General features: G+C 36.5%; 2 long non-coding RNA genes across 2 annotated transcripts in view; one reads left to right on the plus strand and one right to left on the minus strand.

Annotated features, from left to right (window-relative positions):
* Positions 1 to 4,486: 4,486 nt before the first annotated feature.
* On the plus strand, positions 4,487 to 6,522 carry LOC145278109 (uncharacterized). Its single transcript, XR_013868341.1, has 2 exons — positions 4,487 to 4,549; positions 4,596 to 6,522. It is a non-coding gene; the product is annotated as an uncharacterized LOC145278109 (long non-coding RNA).
* A 5,608-nt stretch (positions 6,523 to 12,130) lies between these two features.
* LOC145278114 (uncharacterized) overlaps positions 12,131 to 12,519 on the minus strand; it is a 50,188-nt gene continuing 49,799 nt past the window's right edge. Inside the window, exon 2 of the long non-coding RNA XR_013868342.1 lies at positions 12,131 to 12,281. This is a non-coding gene — a long non-coding RNA (uncharacterized LOC145278114). The remainder of the gene's footprint in view (positions 12,282 to 12,519) is intronic.

Raw genomic sequence — 12,519 nt, forward strand, 5'->3', positions numbered from 1 at the left:
TAGATCATCATCATCATCATCATCATCATCATCATCATCATCATGTTGCACAGTTGTAGAGGCGTTATATATTTTAATCAAATTAAATCAATATCTTCATTACTGGAGGGTTTGAGAGTTTTATGAAAATGAAGCACAACATACCTTTTATATCTTCTTCGTATCTCTTGATTGTGTCCGCACGTAGTTTGTGTCTCAATGTCGACTCATCTGAAACAAAAGCTCTCTCATGCATAACAACAGATGCAAATCTCATTTCTTTGAACAATTAGAACTTTATTCAGCTTCACGATCAAAGTCATGTCCCTGTTTTCTGCTCATCCTTAGAAGGAGGGTGGGAATTTTGCTATTGTTTATCTGCCATCCATCCTCATCTCTTGCCGCCTCCATGAGAAGTCTTTCATTTCCTCGTAACTGCTACAGACTAACTGCCTGCAATCAATTGTAGATTCTAGACTTTAGACTGTCAAACTCAAACCGACCAGAAAACGCACGAGCGTCCCTATTTATTTTAAGGTGTATGTGTGGGGCAGAACCTTCGTTAATTGGCTTGCACTCAAAATGCACTAACCTGTCTCATGACCAGCTGCAGGCCTTGTCAATGGAAGTCGATGGGTTTGAAACCTGTCAGCCTCAATCCTTCACCATCTGTGCACTTAACTTAGAACACAAACCAGTTACGTTCAACTCATATCACATTAATCGCATTATTGATACACAACATATGTGTTCATGTGTTTGCGTTTGTGTGTGTGTGTGTGTTGAGTTATCTTCTCAAACAAGGATAATTGCAATTAGTTCAAACAATACGTTCTAAGAAGAATGAAAGATTTATTCAACTATATGATTGTTCAGTGGCAGAGAGAGAGAGAGAGAGAGAGAGAGAGAGAGAGAGAGAGAGAGTTAATTAAGTTTTAAGAGCATCACTTAATTATATTAATTTTTTTCTAAGGCTATTCTTAAATCCATCTTTCCTAAAAAAGTATCTTCTTTTTAATCGCGTCGGTTAACATCCTATTGACCCATTTGACTTTTATTTCCTGACTCACAATGGCATGTTCTCAAAACTTATACCATCTGACTTAATATTCATCCACCGGCATAGAACCCTAATACATAATATATTTACGTGTGAAAAAAACATTGTGATTCTGTTCTTCTGAAAAGACACAATTACTGTATATGCAAGTAAGTATTTGTGTGAATGCAGCAGCTTTATTCATCTACGTGCAGCAGTGGTGCTATAAGCAACAGCAGTAACAATTACAATTTTGAATCTGCGCTTAACTTTCATGGGAAGAGCAGATATGTCATATGTAAGTAAGCTGACCTATTTTCAACCTAGGTGTAGTTAGATATTAAAAAAACAAACAATATCTAACTTACATATCTACTCTTCCCATGAAAAACACACACAAAGGAAGGGGTGAACCTAAGATCAACTGTACCTTTGTCCTGAAAGTGCCAGCCCATTGGTTGATTAGGATGGGTGCAGTGGAAACTAGGAAGCTGATTGGCTAACTAAAAATTCAATAGCATGTGTGTATATAAAAGCACACATTAACCACAACTCTTTGCATAAGCCTGACAAATTCTCACGAGAATGAAACGCGAAATATTCTGTGCAGCTTGATTGCCATATACATTTTTATAACTTACTATATATATATATGTATATATATAGCGAATGAAGCTAATAAAGAATCTTTAACATGTCCTTAAGTCAACTTTTATTTATATTTTGTACACGATGGAACGATAAAAATGTCACCCTAAAGAAAAGAACACTACAGCTTTATTTTAAAATTTTTATTGAAAAAAAAATCAGTTCAAGTCACTTTATTATGTAGTAGAGCTGATATCTATTCAATGTAGCCGCCCTCAGCCTCAATCACTGCCTCGATATGGGTCCAGAACTGGGAGCATGTTTTTCCACATGCGATGGCAGGAGCTTGGAAAATATTCAGCGGATGGTGGTGATCAGGCTGGCTTTTGTGTCGTGGGAGGTCATGTTGGTGATGTTCTTGATGTATGACTAAATGAAGTAGTCCAGCAGGTTCTGGTTGGGTCATTCCGAAAGTAAGGCTTCCTATTTTTTAGTTCCAAAACTAAAACACTGAAGAGCTATGAAAACGGGAGTGGTACAATTAAAACGAGTTCTCCAGAATTTATTTTTCTACATAGTTATCACCGTTCTCAATGCACTTTTTTTTGCCAGCCTTTTTTGATGCCTCAGTTGTAAAACTCCAGAGCATGCTTTATCACTCACATCTAGGTCGCCACTCTGAAATCAACAAACCCATCTCCTAACTGTGCTAACATCAACTGTATCAGCATTGTAAACATTAAACAGGCGCCAGTGAAACATTGATCGGCTCAATTTTGTCTGCATAGAGAAACTCAATGACATATCTCTGCTTCTGACGCATATCCATGACAGGGATGCTTTCTTAGTCTTACACCGTTAATATTTGCAACTGAGATGAAACTTTCAGATTAGGAACGCATAATTTCAGTCATCATAATAATGCAGTTTGCAGTCTCCTGCGATCTAATCAGGCGGATAAAAACTAGGAGGCATTACTTATGGAACTTCCCTCGAATGTAAACATTTGAATATTGTGTGTCTAACTCTGAACACATTACGTTACATATGCCCCTATCTTTCATTTTCCTTTGATATAATCAAAGAGATGAGACATATTTATCGCATCACCTTAATGAAGTTTCAGCTTCCCTTCAACTCATGTTACTTATTACTTAACTAAAGTTTATGCAACTCTTTCACATGCACCATAGAAAGATGTTACACAAGGTCGGGAAATTGGTATTTGAAAAGCCAGTGCCCTATACAATACTTCACATAATAGATTCCTAGTTAATTAATCTATTATGTGAAACTAGAGAGGAATGGGCTGGTCAGAGGAGAAAGAGGTGGGTAGAGAAAGGTAGAGAGATAGAAGTTTTAAAAGAAATAGATTACATCTTTGTCACGGGCAATGCCGGGTAGCCCTATTTGTCTGCAATATAAAAGGGAAAATGTGTGTGTGTGTGTGTGTGTTCGTGTTCATGTTCGTGTTCGTATGCCTGCCAAAAACTTTTAAGAGATAAATCAGACCGTGACAAAATTGGTATCATCAGAAAGATTGATCTCTCAGATGAAAAATATCTAAAAATTGGCCCAAAAGATTAATTTTGTGCTGGTCAGTTGAACCGTTTTTTGCAAGGAGAGGTCGCTTTTTGCGTCGACATTTTTGCAAGTCATACGCCTACTAATCTGAACGTACGTTTATGAAACGTTATTTTGACATAATAGATTTATGAAACGTTATTTTGAAGGCCCGTGGCCGAAACAGCTAGCACGTTAGCCTATTTTCATCTCCTTTTCCTCTTTTGTGTTACAGGTTCGAGCCTGCCCGCCTACTGTGGCTTTTTTTTTTTTTTTTGCTCGCATAGGTATTCGCTGCTATGTTGATTGATACATTTTTTTTCTGTTGCTCAATAGCCTTAGTATCGCTGTTATCTTTTTCATTTGATTTTGTTTAGAGTAAAATCTTCGACTGTTGGTAGTAAAATAAGCAGTTGTATAATTTTTCATCTTTTATGTTTTGAAGTGTGAAATTCGTTTTTGATTGCTATTATCTTTCAGATTAGCATAAAACATTTATATATTTTAACGAAAAATGTACGAGCCTTTTTCAAGTCTCACACAAAACACATTCATATTTCAAGCTGTCATATACATACGCGCACACAAACATACGCGCCCACGTCCACACATGTACACTTATTCACGTTCACGTACATACACTCACATTCACGTATATATACACACACACACTTACGTACACACATGTACTCACACACGCGAACACGATCACGCACATGGACGACGTCACTTCCGCTTTCTAAGGAAATACACATGCGCAAAATACACTCTGGAAACGAGTATAAAAACAAGGTGATAAGCTGTTTCTTTCTCTTTGGAACCAACTCTCAACTAGAGAGGTTGGGCGAACAAGCTGCGCGCCGTTTCGGCGCGCGCACCTCATGCCCACTTCCTACTATGTATGGGGCACGAGCTAATGACTGTATGTATACATTCTCACCCTTCCTCTTTCCACCTACTACTGGCCACTAAGAACACCTTCGCGTCGCTGACTACTAACTGATGACAACTCTGATATCCTCTCCTTTGTCTACACGCTGGACTACCATTCTCAATTTTCATACAACATTTATTTCTCTTCCCACGCGCGGACATGTTATAACTAAAATGTTCATTTCTTTCAACAGCAAATAAACGACATTTATCTTATCCATTAATTGTGTCTTTGTTTCCTTCAATTCCCATTCGTTTCATTATTATTTTGTAACGGGATTGGGGTATTTATATATCCTAGTCCCCTACAAATTTGGTGACCCCGACGTGATTTAAATGAAATGGATGAGGTTGAATGAAGCACTCATACACACACAGACTCTTAGACTCTTTCTCTACAAAGATAAACTTTCCCTCTTCACCACTTAACGAGAGACGCACGCCAAGGTATAAACTTTTCCTCTTCACCACTTAACGAGAAACGCACGCCAAGCTATAAACTTTCTTTCTCACCAGCTTACAGCGAAAGACGCACGCAAAACTAACCACGTGTGGTACCCTTTCTTTTACTTGTTTCTTTCACCAAAGACATTCCTGTTCGTTTAATTCAATTTAACACGTCGTTCGTTTCTTCCTCGAGACAATTCATTTTCCCTCGGAACGCGAGAGGAGCACGCATTTCCTCCTATGCCACAAGTCCACAACAAACTGGCGCCCGACTGACTGGGAACGAACAAGCATGGCGACCCTACCGTTTTGAGATTAATTGTTTTGAGGGAGACGCGCGTTTTATTTGATAAAGAAAAAAGCGAACTTCTCAACAAAGAAAACCAAGCGAACCAAACCACTACCCACAGGAATAGCTACTACCAACTACAATGACGAACCCTCGTCAGACTCTGCAAAAAAAAAAAAAAAAAAAAAACCCGAACACGGAGCTGTCGACTTTCATATCGAATTTCAAAACAAATTCGAGCTTGACAAACATTTTCACGGTTTCCTGACATTACCCTGCAACAAACGCGAGGAGCAAAATCACATAGGCCTATGCAATTCCCTCCCGCACAGCAGACGCAGCAACAAAGAAACAGGACATCCCTATCAACACATAGGAAGAAGTTGAATCAACAATACGAGTTGAGATGCACGACGCACGCGGATAAACTCAAAACTTGGAAGTTTCGTTGACAACCGGCAACCACGAACGACTACACAAACGCCCGTACAGACAATGTACACACATTACCGCAAACGCACTTGCGAAGACAACAGTAACCAGACCCCGTTCAACAAGAACAAACGCGCGACTAGCGCCCGTCCAAACGATGCACACATTACCGCAGAACCATGCGAAGCTACCGTCAACTGGACACACATACGACACCGTCAACACGAAACAAAAATTTTCCTTCCAAGCGGAACAATTCACTTCTTTGTCCAAGCAACTCTTTGCACATGTCAACACACAACAGAAACCAAACCAACAAATGTCAGCCAAAAAAAAAAAAAAAGTAAACGCATTTTCCACGCGTAAGTAAATACTTTTTTTTTACGAACACACTCCGTTTTTGACATTCTGTTCTTTTTGACGTTGTTTTTCAAACAACCACACCAACAGCAAAAAAAAAAAAACAAAAAAAACAAACAAAAAAAAAAAAAAAACAGGACAAAAAATCAACTGCCGAAAACATTACTCACAAAAAAAAAATATATATATTTATACATAAATATATATATACATTGCATGTATATTTTTTTTTCCTAGGAAGGGGAGTATTTGTACGAGCCTTTTTCAAGTCTCACACAAAACACATTCATATTTCAAGCTGTCATATACATACGCGCACACAAACATACGCGCCCACGTCCACACATGTACACTTATTCACGTTCGCGTACATACACTCACATTCACGTATATATACACACACACACTTACGTACACACATATACTCACACACGCGAACACGATCACGCACATGGACGACGTCACTTCCGCTTTCTAAGGAAATACACATGCGCAAAATACACTCTGGAAACGAGTATAAAAACAAGGTGATAAGCTGTTTCTTTCTCTTTGGAACCAACTCTCAACTAGAGAGGTTGGGCGAACAAGCTGCGCGTCGTTTCGGCGCGCGCACCTCATGCCCACTTCCTACTATGTATGGGGCACGAGCTAATGACTGTATGTATACATTCTCACCCTTCCTCTTTCCACCTACTACTGGCCACTAAGAACACCTTCGCGTCGCTGACTACTAACTGATGACAACTCTGATATCCTCTCCTTTGTCTACACGCTGGACTACCATTCTCAATTTTCATACAACATTTATTTCTCTTCCCACGCGCGGACATGTTATAACTAAAATGTTCATTTCTTTCAACAGCAAATAAACGACATTTATCTTATCCATTAATTGTGTCTTTGTTTCCTTCAATTCCCATTCGTTTCATTATTATTTTGTAACGGGATTGGGGTATTTATATATCCTAGTCCCCTACAAAAACACCACTTTTAAATCTTTAAAAATAAATTTAAAATTTCCTTGTAGAAACCCAAATTTTACCAGAATAGCATTAAATAGATTGGTTGGTTGGTTGGTTGTTTTACGGCATATCAACCCTTTTCGGGTTATTTAATGCCGAATCCAAAGATTTTGAAGAAAAATTTTTTTAATAGAGTATATTTGTTGTTTTCAAGACGGTTTCTATTTAACCCATAGTTGGGACCCTAACAGGTACTACCACTCTGGGTCAGAGTGGACCTGGGAGCAATGGTAATTAAAGGGTGGCTCCACACTCCCCAAAGCCCACAAGCTGGGGCCTCACCACTGGATATAGTTTAAGGTCATATCCAGGCCAGGACCCCCATTGAGGGACTTTTACCCCTGCAGGGGGGCAGTCGGCGTATTCTAATGCCCCACCGACAGGGCCGCATTAAATAGAGATTGCTTTGAAGAATAGATACAAAAAAAAAAAAACGTATACTACTGTGGCAGTTTAAAAATTACAATAATTGTTTTTGCAATTTGTCGTTTACGTAAGTTGTCATAAAGTGTCTGACAGGTGCTACAAAAATATATAAAGCTAAAAATAACATAATATTAAAAGTATTTTACCATACATTGCGTTTGGAATTATAATTTAATTCAATTATTTTTTTAATGGTATTTGCCTGTTTGGTTACATCATTTTTGAAAATTCATGGAAATGCTTAAATATTTAGACACGTCTACTCTTCCATATTTTGAAATATCTTACAATCCGCCATGGCGCTGTCATCCATATGTTTATGAAATTTTCTGCTCGTAATGAAAATGGAATTATTTGAAATTCAGGAACTTATATTCTAATATGTTTGCATATTTTTATGCCAAATCATCCTAAATATTATTTAGACATAAGAAAATTAGTTTAATTGATTAAACCCTTAAAAAATATTTTAATTTTATTTTCGTTTTCGATGAAAATTACAAAATTTGGGTTAAGTATGTTTGTTATTTAAAATTTCAACTTGTATAAAAAATTATAGAAAAAGGATTATGTCATTTTGCTTTTAATATAAAATTCGGAATTTTATCTTGTAGGGGAAAAGAAGTTTAAGTGAAATTAAATCTCTCTGCCTCAAACAAAATAATAATATAAAAAAAAAAGGATTACAACAAACTGACACCCCCTTCTTGTTTAAAATGCATCGCATTTATTTTTCAACAAAAATAACAAGATGAACAAGCAAAGTCCGATCGGTAAAAGTTCTTGAGAAATCATTATGATTCGAATGTTCAAAGTAGGTGGAAAAAATCCCTTGAGGAGTTATTAAGATAAAAAGGTAATGTTAGATGAAAGTCCTTCGTTAAAATAATAAGATTAAAAGGTGAAAGTAAAGTCTTGTGTGAAAATAATGTCCTTATTTCAAGGTTTATGTTTTAACTGGCGAACTTCGCCTTATTCAAAAGTCCCATGAGAAAAGTAGTCCGTTGTAATTAATTCTTATAGAAAATGTGCGGAATGGGCGCGTGTGTGCATAAGTGTGAGTTTTGGGTGCCCGCGTCGTGGCGTGTGTAATTATGGTTTCCTCAGATTTGAAAACGACGATGAGGTGAAAACGAGAGGCATGTTCTCGTGTTACGTCGGAGCGAGAAGATAGGGAGAAAGAAGGGGAAAAGAGGGAAGAAGAATGTTTTGTTGCGTTTAAACACTTTTTAAACCGACTCCAACACAAGGTTGCTGCTGCTGGTATTTGGTCTTTGGAAAAGCGTTAAAAAAGACAATCTTCTAAATTTTCTCATTGGCCACTTGTGTCACGTGGTACTGTCTTCAACTACGTCCGCCAGAAATATGTTCATTTTAATTTTGTTGTTGTGAGAAAAGCGTGTAGGCGTATTTGAAATTATGTCGTTGCTGGAAGAACTTATTTTTGTGTAAATGCGCGGGGAAATTAAAATTAATAAACGTTTGTTTATTTGCGCACGAGCGCGCGCGCGTGTGCGCGTGTGTGTTTGTGTGTGTGAGAGTGAGTGACAGCACAATCTTTTTGAGAAAAAAAGTTGCTAAAAAATAATAGAGTTTAATAGATTAAAATTTGTTAAAAGTAACAGCAATTTCTCATTCTATTGGCCGTCGCTAAAGGTTGCCAACATCCTAAGTGAAAGTGATTTTTTGGGGGAACGAACGGAATTCGAACTCGGCATACTCAAATCGTCAGTCCGCGTCGTTAATCACTTGAGTACCGCCACCTTCTTTATAGAAAGATAAATAGTAGTTTCAATAATTCAAATAATCGAATTTATTTATTTATTTTTATTTATTTTTTGTATAAGTTTTAAATTATTTATTTATTTATTTATTTATTTATTGTATAAGTTTTAAATTTATTTATTTATTTATTTATTGTATAAGTTTTAAAATGTGCAAATCAATAAAAATTAAAATCTAAAATTTGCATCACGACATCCTGGGCAGCATCGAGTGCGTATAACAAATCTACCTTAGATCTTTTTTCTTTTCACATTTTAAAAACTGGGGTGTAACTGACCGACAGCGCCTTTTAATGAGATGCTAAGACATCAAAAAAAAAAAAAAAAAAAAAAAAAAAATGAATTCAATGCAACATTTCAGTGCAAACTGAGCAGTGGGTGAGGGTGTACATTTAATTGGAGATTAAAAAATTAGGAAACAAGTATTTAAATGACTGAAATAAAAAAATAAAAAAAGGGAAAAGAACGAAGAGATATTTGAAATGATGTGAACAGCAAAAAAGTCCCAACATTCCAAGCGCAAACAAATCCCACTAAAATTTTTTCCCCTTTGAACAAACGATGCTTAATCTGCGCACATTTTTTTTTCAACAAACGCAAACAAAATGTTTTTGAGGGCAGATTAATCAGAAATATCAAATTGGCTGCGGTGACCTTTTGACCTTTTAGGATTTAAGAATCGGGGGGGGGGTGAAGGGAGTAGATTAAATGCTGACTCTTCAATTACTATTTAAAAATATGGTGCTTATTTAGAACGAAATCTATTTTTAAAAACTAAATTACAGAAAAATCTTTACTCGTCATATTCCAAAAATTACGTAATTTTTTTTTTTACAGTCACTACTTATCAAGGCCCGGATGCCACTCGAGGATAAGGGTTAATGAGTGTACTGTACAGTAGTCAATGGGACAATATCGTAGTAATCATTAGTAGTTGAAATTTGGTAAATTAGATTACTTAAGGGAATGGCTCATCAAGAACTTGTTTAGATTGGACTTGAAGACGATCATATTGGAGTCAGCTGGAAAGCAGGCAAACGGAACAGAGTTCCAAAGACGGACAGTTCTAAGAAAGAAGCTTTGTTCATAGAATCCATGCTTAGATTTAGGCACAGATAAAGGATGGGGGAAATTATTGGTAGTGGTTACAACTAGACGAGTTTTTTTTGTGAAAGTTTAGTGGAGCTCAGACGAGCACTTGCCATGAAAATAATGATAGAGCAGAGACAAGCTCGCAAAGTCTCTTCTATGTTAAAGATGTTGCAGGGAAGAGAAAAAAGGCATCCTCAACTAGGGTACAAAGTCAATTTTGAACTCTGTCAAGGCAGGATAGGCTACTTTTAGAAGCTACTGCCCAGATGTAGCAACAACACTTCATCCTTGGACGTACTTGGCTTTTATACAGGTAGAAAATTGCATCAGCAGTGAGATATTTACTGGAGTGGTAGAATGATGCCACAATTTTTCTAGCAACCTTGAAAATGGATTTGGTGTACGTGTTCCAGTTCAGATCAGGAATAAAACTCAGACCAGAAGCTTTTGAAAACATAGAGCCTCCTTAAAACAAGAGTCATTCATTTCAACTGATGCCAGATAGGATCAGAGCGTTGATGGTGGAAAGATAGAAGTTTGATTTTAGATGCCTTAAAATTAACCAGCCACCACTTTCCCCATTGCACTATGTTCTCAAGATCAGATGAGAGAGAATCAGCGAGATCTTGGTCATTTACGGTTTTTGAAGCGACAAACCAAGCGACAAACATATTTCCTGTGTTCTCTACCTTTTGACCACTTGTGCAGATGATTGCGTGTTATCGCAACAGCCATAATCACTAATTTCTCGTTTGCGTCGATTACTGGTGTTTCCTGGGGTTTGGGTGACAAAATGCCTCCCCAAGGTACCATATTTGAACTGCATACTTCCAGTGCAGATTTAGTTAGTACTTTCCCACCTCGGTCTTTCCATTCTCCCTGACCCTTCACAACTAGTTGGTGTGGCGTCAGTCAATGTCATCTACACCAGTTTTTTTATTATTATTATTATTACTATTATTATTATGATAATATTAAGCGTGCTTGTGCAGTGTACACACGTGTATTTTAAATAGTATTTCCAAGTTAAATTAAATTTTGGGTCTGTAATACTGTACACATAGATTCGAAAAAGTGGTCAAAAATCAAATATATACCAAATAAATGTTATCAAAGGCAAGATAGGTTACTCTTCTACCTATCTGGAAAGGTTTCAGTGGTTTTACTCACTTTAAAACGTGTAATCGCTTCGAAAATCATACAATGTTTATTGATATATTTTAAAAAGAAAAATGTTGCCTTGCTTGCTATTGAACTCGGTAAGTTTGGGAAAATGAGTTCAAACAAACAGATTATACAAAATACTGCTAGAAACCCACCGAATATATGTCCACCTATGTTACGGTAACATATTGAGCGAGTTTCGTACAGTATTTTGTATAAATTTTTTTGTTTCAACTCGTTTTCCCAAACATACCGTGTGCAACAGCAAGCATGCCGCCACTTTGCATTTTTCAAATATATCGGTAAACACTGTATGTTTTTCGAGCCGGATAAACACTTTACATTAAATAAAAACACTAAAATATATCCAGTTTGGTAGAAAAGTAACTTATCTTGCCTTTGATAACATTTATTTGTTATATATTTGTTTTTTGACAACTTTTTCGAATCTATGTGTATAGTAAAACAAACCCGTCATGTAAATTATTTACAGTTAAAATGTTATAAAAAAACAAAAACTTGAAGTTTTAGATATATTTCAAAGAAATAAATTATGCCCGGTGCTAAAATATTGAAAATTCACCGATCGTAAAAGAAAAAAAAAAAAACTGCCGTGAAAAATGCTAACTTTAAAATACTTGGAAATACTCAGTGAAAAGTTTTATTTATTATTAAAAGAACAGACTGAAAAATATTATATAAAATTGTTTGTTTTGCAGTAAAAAATAAAAAAATAAAATGAAATATCCGACTTTCTCTGATAGAAATAAAAGTTCAAAAACGAGTTCACTTACTATATTTTGTTAGATTAAAATATGTAATTATAATAATTATTATCCAAATGGAAAATTGTTCTTTCTCTTTAGAACATACATGGACAATCGGTAACACAGCCGTATTTTTTATGCTTTTTTTTTTTTTTTTTTTTTTTACACAGAGATCACCACTTATCAAGGCCCGGAAGCCACTCAGGGATAAGGGTTATTGCAAGTACATTACGTTAGTGAGGAAAATGCTTGTTTGCGTGACCACGTGGTTGAATACCGGAAACTTTCTATACCTACAAGTTCATCAGGAAGTGACGTTACGCTGTCATGTTCACTGCCCTACTCTCTCGGTGGTAGTCGTGGTGGTCGTGGTGGTGGTAAACCTCTCTTTAAGTCCTAAAGGAGTAACAAAGACAAAATATGTGATAAATATGATCTAACAAAAACTGTCATATAGTGGGTTATGCATTTACCATAATTAATTCTCTCTCTCTCTCTCTCTCTCTCCCTCTCTCTTGCTCTCGCTCTCTCTCTCCTGCCACGAAGTGATCATAATTGTGACTGATGTGATCAACAACTATGATGCTTAATTACGATAAACGATAAAATTGTCGCCCTAGAAAAGACGACATAG

This window comes from Euprymna scolopes, chromosome 6 (genome assembly GCF_053919585.1).
Source record: "Euprymna scolopes isolate OS-2025 chromosome 6, ASM5391958v1, whole genome shotgun sequence".
NCBI lineage: Eukaryota > Metazoa > Mollusca > Cephalopoda > Sepiida > Sepiolidae > Euprymna > Euprymna scolopes.